Raw genomic sequence first — 13,466 nt, forward strand, 5'->3', positions numbered from 1 at the left:
GGGCATTCTTGAATCATCAGGGCTAGGGTGTCGAACGAGCTGTCAAGTGATCTCAGAAGCGTCTTGACGATTTCATGCTTAGTGATCTCAGTGGCGCCGAGAGCACGAAGCTCATTTGTGATGTCAGCGAGGCGATCAAACGTGAGCTGAACATTCTCATTGTCATTTCTCTTGAAGCGATTGAACAGGTTGCGGAGAACACTGATCCTTTGATCTCTTTGTGTTGAGACGCCTTCATTGACCTTGGAGAGCCAGTCCCAGACTAGCTTCGCTGTTTCCAGAGCACTCACACGGCCATACTGACCTTTGGTCAGATGACCACAGATGATGTTCTTAGCAGTGGAATCCAGTTGAATGAACTTCTTGATATCAGCAGGGGTGACACCTTCACCAGTCTTGGGAACGCCGTTCTTGACGACATACCACAGATTGACATCAATGGCTTCAAGATGCATGCGCATCTTATTCTTCCAGTAGGGATATTCAGTGTCATCGAAGACAGGGCACGCAGCGGAAACTTTGATTATCCCTGCAGTCAACATAGCTAAAACTCCAGGTGGTTAAACCGAATCACACAGAACAAGGGATTACCTTGCTCTGATACCAATTGAAAGTGCTAGTTATCGACTAGAGGGGGGTGAATAGGCGATTTTTATGAAAGTCTTCAAAACATGGAAGTTTCAAAGACAAATAGTAGAAATGAACCTATAAACATGCAGCGGAAGATAGACTACACTAGACAAGCCATAGTCAAGCAAGTATGAAGTGAAAGCACGAGGACTAATAGCAGCTATGTAGTAAGGATCAGGATGGAAGATAGTATGAAGCCAATCAGAACAAGTAGTCACACAGTGAAGTCAAACAGATAGTGTAAGCATACAATGACTTCACGAAGACAAACTCTAAGTGAGGAAGAGTGAGAGATAGAACCAGTAGCTTGGGGAGGACAATGATTTGTTCGACCAGTTCCAGTTGATGTGACAACTGTACGTCTGGTTGGGGAGGCTGAGATTCAACTCAAAAGACCACGTCTTCACCTTATTCCCCTTGAGCTAAGGACACTTAGTCCCCGCCCAATCACTCAGGTAAGCCTTCAAGGTAGACTTCCAAACCTTCATAGACTTCGTTCACCGGCAATCCACAATGACTCTTGGATGCTCAGAACGCGATGCCTAACCGGCTGGAGGATACACAGTCCTCAAGTGTAACAAGTCTTCAGGTCACGCAGACAGAAAAACTTCAGTGATGCCAAACACTCTTTGGGCTCTCGGTGTTTTGGGCTTTGTCCTCGCAAGAATGTCTCTCTCTCAAATGCTTCGGAGGTGGGTTGCTCTCAAACGACAAAAGCCGTGTACTAACTCTGAGCAGCCACCAATTTATGGTGTAGGGGGTGGGCTCTTTATAGCCACTGGGCAACCCGACCTGATTTGTCCAAAATGACCCTGGGTCACTAAGGAACTGACACGTGTTCCAACGGTCAGATTTCAAACACACGCGGCAGCTTGACTTGGGCTACAAGTAAAGCTGACTCATCTAGCTTTGGATAAGATTTGCTCTCATTGTCTTCGCTCGAAGACATAGGATTTGGTTGAGCATCACATCGGTCACTCTGACTTCGTTCACTTGGACCCTACTTAACAGTGCGGTGGTTCCTATGACTCAACAAAGAAGAAAATGAAATGACGAAACAACTATGTCTTCGCGCTCCAAAGTCTTCATGTGATGTCTTCTCACGTCATAGTCTTCAATGTGAATATCTTCACATACCACCATTGTCTTCAATGTCTTCAAACATTTTTAGGGGTCATCTCCGGTAGGTAAACCGAATCACTGAGGGACTACTAGCTGTGTTATCCTGCAATTCTCACAAACACATTAGTCCCTGAACCAGGTTTGTCTTCAGTACTCCAAAATCAACTAGGGGTGGCACTAGATGCACTTACACCAGGCGGACCGCGATGGGAGTCGACCATGAGGACCTCCGCCGCGGGGTCACAACTCCTGCTCTCGGAAAAGGTTTCTGCGAAATCAGTCGACACGTCGACCGATCCGCAGGGCAATATGTCGGGCTCGATCGCCGCGACTTGGGGGGTGAACACCTGACGAGCCACCGCGTGTCTCACCCACCGCTGGAGCCGCGAACGCCTAGACCGCTTGCGGCGGCGTCCAGCAGAGTGAGATGATGACGCGATGACCGACTGGTACGGGGAAAACGGCTGCTGAAGGAGGACGCCGCAGGAACTCGCGCGGAAGTGTGACGAGCCACCGCGTGTCTCACCCACCGCTGGCGCCGCGAACGCCCAGATCGCTTGCGGCGGCGTCCAGCAGAGTGAGATGATGACGCGCTGACCGACTGGTACGGGGAAGACGGCTGCCGAAGGAGGACGCCGCAGGAACTCGCGCGGAAGTGTGACGAGCCACGAGCCGGGAGGGCCTCGACATCGAGGGGGGCCTCCTGGAGCCAGGCGGAGTCGTCGGCGACGAAAGTGAGCGCGCCGAGTCGGAACTCGCAGCCCATGACCAAACCGCCGCCGGAAACCATGCTGATGAAGATCGGATAAAATGGAACCTCGCCGGAAGTTGCTAAGACGCTTTGCCCCACGGTGGGCGCCAACTGTCGTGGTTCTAAGTCTGACAGTAAGTATAGGGGGTACGAATGAGGAGGCAAGGTCCTAGCTACAGTGAGATTGTACGCAAGTGTTTACGAGTTCAGGCCCCCTCGAAGGAGGTAAAAGCTCTACGTCTCGGTGCCCTGAGGCGGTCGACTGGATCATGAGAGTGTGTGTTACAGGGGGTGCAAACCCTTGTGCCAGAGGAGGGGGTGGCTTATATAGAGTGCGCTAGGACCCCGGCCATCCCCCGTTACCAAGAGTTCAATGTACATAAAGATGCGGCGTTACTGATAACGCCAGCCATAAAGTGCTTTTAATGAGCTTAAAGACTACGGAGTGAACGTCTGGCCGTTGAAGTTATGAGTGACTCCTGGTCCTCAGTAGGTCGAGTGGTTTCTTGTATGGTCGAGTGATTAACTGGTTGTGTGACATCAGGAAGGAGGGGTACCCAAGTGATTGATTGGTCGAGTGGATTGCACTCGACGCCTTCATTGGGCACTCCTTGTTGTCTCTTGAGCTTCTTTGTTTCCAGGGTAGTGACCTTGGGTAGGGCGTATAGGTCAGGCCTATGACCCTACCCTAGGTCCATATCATCATCAATTGGTGGGCCAGCGTGTGCAGGGTTCGACATGGGGGACATGCCCTGGCGCGCCCATATCCTCCCCATATTTGGGCCGGATATGAGGGGTGATGGTCTGCGTATGTATTAGAGGCCCGTTTAACGCACTCGTCTGGGTCGCATTTTCATGATAGGGTCGTCCGCCCAGGCGTTTGAGACGGGTTTGAGGCATTCGTAATAGAAAAGAAACAGAAGCAGAAACAAACCAGAAGCTACCCGTAACTGGACAGTACATGACGCGCGCTCCACCTCCGACCCTACTTCGCATTCGGTGGCGGCGGAGATCCCCAAGACAGACCCTAAGAGCATCTCCAACCGTTCGGCCCCCCAGGGCGCCGAAAAAGAGTGGCCTAGGGGTGAGCCGGCGGCATACTCGGCGCTGGGGGCGGTTGGGCACCCAGCCATCGCCCCCAGGCACCGATTTTGGCCCATTATTCGGCCCAATTGTGTCCAAAAATGGCCCGATATCTGCGTGAATCGGCCTATATTCGGCGCGGTTCGGCGTGTTTCGGCGTGAATTTTCGTATACAAATAGAAATCAATTAGGTCGTCACATAGTTCGGCATGGTTCGGTTTGTTTCGGCGTGTTTCATCACATAAATCAAATAGTTCAACAAATAGTTTAATACAAATTATATAGTTTAACAAATAAAAACTCAAGTTTCATCACACGTCATTCCCCGCGTCGCCCCGGCCTCGCCCTTGAGCCTCCATAGGTGCTCCACCAGATCGTGTTACAGTTCTTGATGCACCTATGGGTCTCGGATCTCCTGACGCATATTGAGGTAGTCAGTCCAGGATGCCGGTAGTTGGTGATCAACTTGGGCAAGACGACCCTGCCTGTAATATGGTTCAGTGTCAAACACTGGCTCTTCCTGCTCGCTCTCAATGATCATGTTGTGCAAGATGACACAGCAAGTCATGATCTCCCACATTTGATCTTTCGACCAGGTCTGAGCAGGGTACGGGACAACAACAAATCGAGATTGGAGCACACCAAATTCCTGCTCGACATCCTTCCTGCAAGCCTCCTGAACCTGCGCAAAGAAGGCGTTCTTGCCTCCTGGCACAGGGTTTGAGATAGTCTTCACAAATGTCGACCATCTCGGATAGATGCCATCAGCTAGATAGTACCCCTTGTTGTACTACCGCCCATTGACCTTGAAGTTCACGCGAGGAGAATGACCTTCAACAAGCTTGGCAAAGATAGGGGATCACTGCAGGACGTTGATGTCATTGTGAGTTCCTGGCATCCCAAAGAAAGAGTGCCAAATCCAGAGATCCAGTGTGGCCACTTCCTCAAGTACCACACTACAACCGCCTTTGGCGCCTTTGTACAATCCCTGCCAAGCAAACGGACAGATCTTCCATTTCCGATGCATGCAGTCGATGCTTCCAAGCATCCCAGGAAATCCTCTTGCTGCATTCTATGCTAGGATCCGAGCAGTGTCTTCTGCATTGGGTGTTCGCAAGTATTGCAGTCCAAACACTGCCACCACTGTCCTACATAACTTGTTGAAACACTCAATGGTGGTGGACTCGGCCATGCGCCCATAGTCGTCGACTGAATCACCGGGAGCTCCATATGCAAGCATCCTCATAGTTGTCGTGCACTTCTGGATAGAGGTGAATCCAAGTGTGCCGGTGCAATCCATCTTGCACTTCAAGTAGCTGTCGAACTCCCGGATGGAATTCACAATCTTGAGGAAAAGCTTTCGGCTCATCCGATAATGGCGCCGAAATGTTTTCTCACCGTGCAATGGAGCATCGGCGAAGTAGTCCGAGTAGAGCATGCAGTAGCCTTCCAGACGATGTCGGTTCTTCGCTTTCACCCGCCCAGGCGCCAAGCCACCTCGCCGCGGCTTTTAACTGCTCGCGAGTAGGCCGGCGAGGGCGGCGAGCACCATTAGACGCTCCTGCTCCTGGACGTCCGCTTTGGCTTCCTCCAGTAACGCCGCGAGCACCTCCTCATCTTCGGAGTCCATCGCCGGGCCGGGAAAATCATCGAACACCTTGCGGGCGAGGTGGGCGCAAGCCTGCCGGTGTACAGGCCCTGCGCGACCGGAACGCCTGAAAAGTTGCCCGGACGGCGGTGGAGAGGCTGCCTCGGTGAAACCTCTTCTTTTTTCCGGCGGGGAATGATCTATCTTGCTGTGGTGGGCGGTGGACGGCGCCGGGATCGGCAGGATGGCGGCCGAGCATGGGGGGAGGCGAATCTGGACGGGTGGCTTGACTTTTCGCCTGGCATGTGGCCCCATGTGCGCTTTTCCTTTGCGCCGGAGCCCCCGAGCGCCCCCAGTGCGTCGGGTTCAGCCTGCGATCGCCGGGCATAAAAATGGGCCGAGCCGGCGGAATTCGGCGTCCTGGGGGCGCGACTAGGACGTTTTTTCGGCGCCGGCGTGGAAGAAACGCCTGGGGAGGGCCTATTGGGGGCGCGGTTGGAGATGCTCTAACCCCTGGTGTGGTAGGGTTTTGTCCGTGCACCCATCGAGGTTACGAGGATTTCCCTTTCGTTCCCCAATCAAACGCCGGTGGTGACGGGACCTATCTAGGGTTAGGGTTTGCCTGCAGAAATTCGACTGGCGAATAGATAGCGCGCCTTTGTCTCCATCCCATCCATCGATTACGCCCATCTCGATTTTGTGAGAGGTTTGCTGCAGCAGTTCCCGGAGGCAATGATACTCAAATTGGAGGTGTCAGAGGAAGAGGAGAAGATCTTCCTACGGCTTCTTCATGTCGTCCGTCACTACCGCCTTGGCACCACGCTTCGCGTCGCAGGTGGCTGGGTCCGAGACAAGCTACTAGGGAAACAACCTACTGACATTGACACTGCCCTTGATAATATCACGGGCCAGGATTTCTCCGAGAAAGTCGATGCCTACCTAAAGCTCATAGGGGAAGGGGACAAGAAACGAGGAACCAAAGTTATCCCGTGGTATGCTATTCTCCTCGCTTTATGTTGACTGTTATGCCACTTTGACACATGTTTTTTAGATGCAATGGCTATTCACTACTAGGGAAAACCCTAGCAGTAGCGCGGGTATTTTGCCTATCAGTAGCGTGGGACGTCGCGCTACTGATAAGGCGCTACAGCTAACGTGTAGCAGTAGCGCCTGTCGTCCCACGCTACTTCTATACATGGATAGCTGCAGCGCGCTTTGGTGAAGAGCGCTGCTGCTAATAGCTGCAGTGTTTTTTGGCAGGAAGCGCTACTGGTAAGGCAGCGGTACTGCTAACTTTGTTCCACTCGCTACTGCTAGTTTTATTAGGTTTTTTTCTGCATATTTGTTTTGTATTTGAATAAGCTTTGTATAATAATCTTTAGCATATCATACACATACAAATGTAATCATAGCATATACATACAACTAGTCTCATCAAATCATGTCATCATCATAATCATCATCCAACACAAAGTGATCTCTCGTCATCATCTCGAAAATAGCGATACAAGTCTCGATTACTTGCAACTACATCGTCATCCATCTAAACAATGATATACGCGAGAAGAGCTGTCACTTTGAGTGGGAGCGGAACTATGCAGTACATGAACCTAAACTAACTACTGCCTGTCGCTCGGAAACCGGAAACCGGTACACCTGGGCCTGACACTCCGGCCACTCGTCGTATATATACTCCTGGCGTAGCACTTCTTCGCCATCGATGATCTATGCACCTGCATCGTCACATGAGTCGATGATATGCAACATATATAGTTGAGCAACAGAAAGAGACAGACTTGGCAAAAATAGAAGCAACATATCATAAGCATAAATAACAAAGTTGATCGTACCCAAAATGCCCTAACTAGAGTGATCGTCGCTAGTCGAGGAGGACGGTTTAATAACATCACAAATAAAGTTTCGTCGTGCATAACTCAAAGTTTCGTCATGCAGAAAGTATGGACTAAACGGACACATTGTCATATATCGACAATCACTCCAACATGTAGTTCCATCCATCCAAGTCAGGGAGATAGTCCCCGAGCTTAGGGAAAGGCTTCAGGTTGAGACGATGAGCGGCTACGCGTGTTCGGACGTCTTCCCGCGACATTTGTCCTTCTTCGTAGAACATCCCTGTTTTTCCGACGACCTCCTTCATGATGATTTGGGCAAGTTTGCGCTGGATGTGATAGAACTCAGCTCGAAGTCGATGATCCTCGATATCTCCTACGTTCTTTGCCCATTGCAGAATATGGGCATCGCCGGATGTAGGTGACATGCGAAGGTTCTGGTGATCCCGTCTGTACTCCAGCATGTGGTGTAGGACATAGAATCCATCATTAAGAGAATCACTCGTTTGCTGGATGCAGCAGAAGTCGGTCTTATGGCCGAAGGCGAGCCTGCCGCCCCTTCTCTTCTTGTCCTTGACCCCTCCACCCCGTGCTTGGTAGTAAAACATAGACTGTCGAGAACATCCTTGATGTGGGTGTAATCCTTTTTGTGAATGTTCTTCGACGAGTCCAAGTAAAGAGCGTGGGAGTATCGGGGGTAGAGGATGATGAGGACGGCGCGCCCGCCGCTGCGCAAAATAAGAACACCTCAAATTAATTAGCCTCCACCGTGCAAATGAATGATTGAAATCGAAGGAAGGATATCCGCGCGGATGACTTACAGGGGATGATAAGGCAAGAGAATCGCCTCCTTGTCCTTATTGGAGAGCATGAAACTGACGATGTATTCCCTCGCGTATTCACGGTGCTTTGCGCAGACTCCCAAGAAGCCCTCGTGCATGTAGTACGGGTCAACGACACAGATATGAGGTATCTGCTCGACCCCGATGATGTAGTTCATGTGCAAGGCACAAAGGCGGACAAACGTAAAATCCAGCTTCTTCACGTGAGACATGTCGAATATGTAATCGAATCGAAGGAAGAACTTATTCGCGGGGAAGAAGTCGACGTACGACAATTGCCGCGGAACGTTAACAACGTAGAGTGGGTACCCTGGATCTTTCGAGGCGATGAGGCCTTTCTCTATCCGTAGCACATCGTCATGAAGTCTCCTTAGATCGCCGAATCTGGCCCCTAGCGATCTTGTAGGTAGGATTGGTTGACCGGGGATATGCCATTTATCCGCACCGGGGATATCTATACGGTCTTGAAGCCGAGGCTGCTGAGGCGGCTGGATCATAGAATCAACTATTTTGCCTTTCCTAACTCTCTTCCTAGACTTCTTTACTACCGGAAGGTCGTCCATAATACGTTCAGCCTCCGGAGACAGCAATTCAGGCACCGACTCATGACGCTCAAACCCTGAGTAGGCGCCAGTATAGACATACTGTTGAGTGCCATCGTCATCCTCATCCTCATCCATGGCGACGTCATCAGCGACTAACGGAGCCTCTTCCTTACCCCATCCGCTATCACCCAACCCGACACCCGACGCTAATTGGGTAGGTGGGGTGTTGATGTTCATACCTTGCTGAGGCTGCGTGCTCGTGGGTGTGCTCCCGGCCGCCTCCAGATGAAGCAGACTCTTTGGCCACAACAGGACCCACCCATTGCAACAATCACCACCTCCTCTGATACTAGTGGGGGATGACGACGAGACCCCGCGGCGGCCTGCTGTGGAACAATGGTTCCTTCGGCTCCATTATCGTCGCCTTCCCCACATCCACCTTCTGGTCGCCGATGGTGGACAATATGGTGCATGGGGTTTTGTCGGTCTACAAAGAAAAGTCTGCGACGTGAGACATCCGAAAGGCAACGAAAACGGGAGATTATACATTTATTGAAGGGGGCCGTTGTGACAGATACCGTGAGGGCGTCGAGCTCAGCCAAAGACGAAGCACCGCCGAGCACGTCCGGTGCCGGAGCCGGTGCCAGAGCAGGTGCGGGAGCAGGTGCGGGAGCCGGTGCGCGAGCAGGTGCGGGAGCCAGTGTGGGAGCAGGTGCTGGTGCAACGCTAGTCGAGATGCTCCCCAAGAAGTCAGCAAGGGGAAAGTCCTGTGCATTTTTTTCTGGATTTTGCCTGGTCCAATTTAAAACGGTCGGAACCAAGAAGCAGACATATCTACAACCACCTGTTTTGCGGCAGCTACCACTGTCGCAAAACTTGGTCATGCCGTGTTTGTTTATCTTCTTCATTGCCGGGTCCTTATCTGGATCTTCATAATCCTTTTCATTCCGGCCCAGGAACAAGAATATCTGGTGAAACTTCTTTAGGAGGGAGGGCCTCATATTATCTATCTTCTGTAGTTTCTCATTGTTGATGGTGGCGGTTGTCCGTACGATGCAGCCTATTTGATTGCCGTAGCACGCGCGCGCTTCCTCGGGCGCGTTTGGCTCAAAATTGCCGCCGTCCACCTCCGTGACCACCAGTCTAGTAGTCCTGAGTTTGTTAGGAAGCTGTTGCCTCTTTGCTTTCGGTTCTCGCTCCCCGAGGCAGCGCCGGTCTCAGTCTCAGCGCCGGTCTCGATGCTGGTCTGAGTCTCAGCGCCGGTCTCGGTCTCAGTCTCAGCACCGGTCTGCATGTCGGTCTCAGTTCCCGATGCCACCGGTGGGCCCAGCAACAACATCGGTTGATCGTCGGCAAGGCTCAAAAATTCGTCTGCCGCCCGGTAGACGTCGTCGCAATCACCAGAACCCTGTCCTTCATCGTTGCTAGCCATGTTTCCTACGATTAAATCAAGTCAATTAATTCTAGACCTAATAAAATGAATAATGACATAAAAAGGCCTATTGTTTTGCAGGAACGTTGACTCCTTCCCGGTGCGGCAAATCCCGGGCACTCGATATGTCCTAGTTTGTAGCACAAGTCATGCCGAAATTCACGGAAAATTTCGGCATGAATTTTGCTAAAAAGTGGACAAATCGAGAACCTGAAATTTGCCGGAACGGAAATGAATCAACATTCCGGCAAAACATAGGCCACTCGGCTTCATTCCCTGGAAACAACAAAGCCACTTGGGCACAATTGAACCACTTCAATGAAAAGATATAACATGATAACTTCAAAGAGATATAATCAACAATAAAAGTCTAGGAAGGGATCATCTTTAAAATAAAACTTGCCTAAATTCTTTTCCTTGAAAAATAGTGGTCTTTTCAAAAATCAAAAACCTTTGCAAAATGACCTCACTAAACACTTCTCTGCCTAGGACAGAACCCAAATTATGTTGATCTAGCTATTCCTCTCTCTCTCACACACACACACATTATTTTCTCTAACCCTTCTCTGCCTAAGACAGAACCCAATTAAATTGCAAAGGAACTCCATTTCTCTAACCCTTCTGACCTAATGCTCTAAAATAAAATTTTGCTCTAACCTAGCCAACCTACTTAACCTAGCTTGTTAATCCAACGAACCTAATTAACCTACCTATTTAACCTAGTTAGTTAATCTAGTTTACCTAGATAATTAACCTAATTAAACTAGTTAACGCAGCTAGTTCTTTGTCAAAGCCCTAAATAAATTTTTGCACTAATTAACCTAGATAATTAACCTAATTAAACTAGTTAACCTGACTAGTTCTCTATCAAAGCCCTAACTAAATTTTTGCACTAACCTAGATAATTAACCTAATTAAACTAGTTAACCTAACTACTTCTCTGTCAAAGCCCTAACTAAATTTTTGCCCTAACCTAGATAATTAACCTAATTAAACTAGCTAACCTATGCATGAGAGAGAGAGGAGGGGTGGGGGCTTACAGAGGATGGCTCCGGTGGTGGCGAGGGAGGCAGTGGTGGCGAGGGAGGCAGGGGCGTCTCCGGTGACGGCGAGGGAGGCAGTTGTGGCGAGGGAGGATCCGATGGCGTCGACGGCGGCTTCGATGGCATTGATGAGGCCGCGCGGCTCCGTGGCGTTGGGGGCGGCTCCGGTGGCGTCCACGGCGCACTGCTCTGGTGGCTCCGGGGGCGTCGACGTCGGCAGGAGACGGCGGCGCAGTGGGGCGACGGCGAATCGGGGAGACGGTGGCGGGGTGGGTCGAGGGATTTGGGAGAGAAGTGGTGGCCGGGGGGGTAACGGTTTTCTGGTTAAGTCAAAATTAGCGGTAGCGCGTTTCGCAAAACGTGCTATAGCTAAGGTAGCTATAGCGTTTTTTACACAACGCGCTACTGCTATAGCTATGTAATTTTCTTCCATTTTTTAATTTCCTTTTCTGTTTCTATAGCGGGGGTCTAGGAAACACGCTGCAGCTACGTTAGTTATAGCGCCTCTTACGAACACACGCTACTGCTATGCCTTTGTTCGTTTCTTCGCTTTTTCATTTATTTTGCTTTACATTTTATTTTTTTTATTTCTCCTTTTTCTATTTCTTTCATTTTTATTTACTTTTCTATTTGTTTTTCATTTTATTTTATTTCCATTAGCAGTAGCGCTCTTCGTAGGAAACGCGCTACTACTTATGCCCTAGCGGTAGCGCGCTTCCTCCAAGCCCGTTACTGCTATGCGTAGCCTATCGTTCTACCAATGGGAATATTAGTAGTAGCGCTTTTATCACTACACGTGCTACTGCTACGACTGTATCTGTAGCGCGGTTTTTTCTCAATCGCTACTGCTATCTAGCACTAGCGCCCTTTTTTGACCCGCGTTGTTGCTAAATTTCTGTATATAAGGTTTTCCCTAGTAGTGATTCTTTAACTTGAGTTATTACCTTTTTTGTGCAGCAATCCGGATAAATCCACGCACTTGGAAACTGCTAAGAGGTACGTGTTCGACAGAGAAATTGATTTTGTTAACTTGAGGTCTGAAAAATATGCAGAAAGCAGCTGCATTCCTACCATGGAGGATGCCACTCCTGAAGAAGATGCCCACCGCAGGGACCTAACAATTAATAGTTTATTCTTCAATATCAACGACAACATTTTGGAAGATTTTACTGAAAGAGGTATTGGCGATCTCATCAAGGGCCTTATTGATACTCCTCTAGATGCCAAAGCTACCTTCTTGGATGACCCACTAAGAGTTCTTCGCGCAATTCGATTTGCCGTTAGATTCAACTTTACATTATCCGATAGGTTGAAAGAAGCTGCTTCGGACGAAAAGGTGAAGTTGGAACTTGCTTGCAAGATCAGCAAAGAACGTGTTGGGAAGGAGATTGATCTTATGATGTCAGGCCAACACCCAGCTGATGCAATGTCTTACATTCGTGATCTGGGGCTATTTTTTATTGCATTTGCATTCCCCAAATATTGCAACCCTCCAATTTTTGACAATTGTGATCGGTGTTGTGTTTCACACATAGAATCAGCTTGGAACTTTGTGATTTCTCTGCACAGCGGTGATTCTCATCCCATGCTGCTGGATGAAGAGGAAAAGCTTTACCTCTACAGTGCACCCTTTTTTCCCCTCCGAAAGATGTTCTACTTGAATAAAAATCTAAGAAGATTGCTGTCACTAGCTATATTATTCAGGAATCATTAAAGCTGCCAGCATGTGTTGCTAAATCGGTTCTCGACGTGCATGTTGCCAGCGGAAAATTTGCTGATCTAGTGCTCCTCTTTGAATCGAATGTCGCTTCGCGAGCTGTCAGGGAGGAGGTGGAAGCTGTATATCATGATATACCAATGGACACATGGAAGCGTGTTTATGCAGAAGTCGTACTTAATGAAATAAAGGACTTATGGCGGGTGGCACTTGCTATATCCATTATCTTTCATCCAGAAGCTGAAAGTGCTGGCGGCACACTCAGCCAGCAGCAGGATAAGCTGCATCGGAGGAAAGAGCAGTACATGAGAGTTGAGCGTTCCATAACTGATCTAGGTCTCAGTGAGGTGTGGAAGTTGGAGCCGTTGGTTAATGGCAACATCATAATGCGAATTCTGCAGAAGTCAGAAAGTCCACTGATCGGAGAATGGAAAAGCGTGTGTTCAAGTGGCAGCTTGCGCATCCTGAAGGAAGCAGGGATGACTGCGTCGATTGGTTGACAGGATCGCAATCAAAACGCCAGAAACTATAATCCAACATCTGATGGTGAACTGCCTGCCTGTGCTAGTTATGTCAAGTCAAGCGCTGTTGTGGATAGTTGGATACCTCTTGGCTCGCATTGGACGTTTAGTTTATCGTTCAGTTTATATTTCAAGCTATTGCAGAATGCATTCTGCCTAGATATTTGTAATTGCTGCTCCTCTGTCTACTATACAACCAGGGAGACAGGGTACGACAATTGAAAAACCATAAGTTTCTCAAAAAAAGAAATTGTAATGCCCGCTCCAAGGTGTGCGCTACATGCCAGAAGACTGCATTATGTACAAGACACAAAACCTTTCACTTGCTGTGAGATGAAAGAT

General features: G+C 49.4%; 1 pseudogene; it reads left to right on the forward strand.

The window, feature by feature from the left end:
- The first annotated feature begins 5,906 nt into the window (after positions 1–5,906).
- Positions 5,907–13,147, forward strand: LOC123170566 (CCA tRNA nucleotidyltransferase, mitochondrial-like; annotated as a pseudogene).
- Positions 13,148–13,466: the final 319 nt, after the last annotated feature.

The sequence above is a fragment of the Triticum aestivum genome, chromosome 7D, assembly GCF_018294505.1.
Source record: "Triticum aestivum cultivar Chinese Spring chromosome 7D, IWGSC CS RefSeq v2.1, whole genome shotgun sequence".
In the NCBI taxonomy this organism is placed as follows: Eukaryota; Viridiplantae; Streptophyta; class Magnoliopsida; order Poales; family Poaceae; genus Triticum; species Triticum aestivum.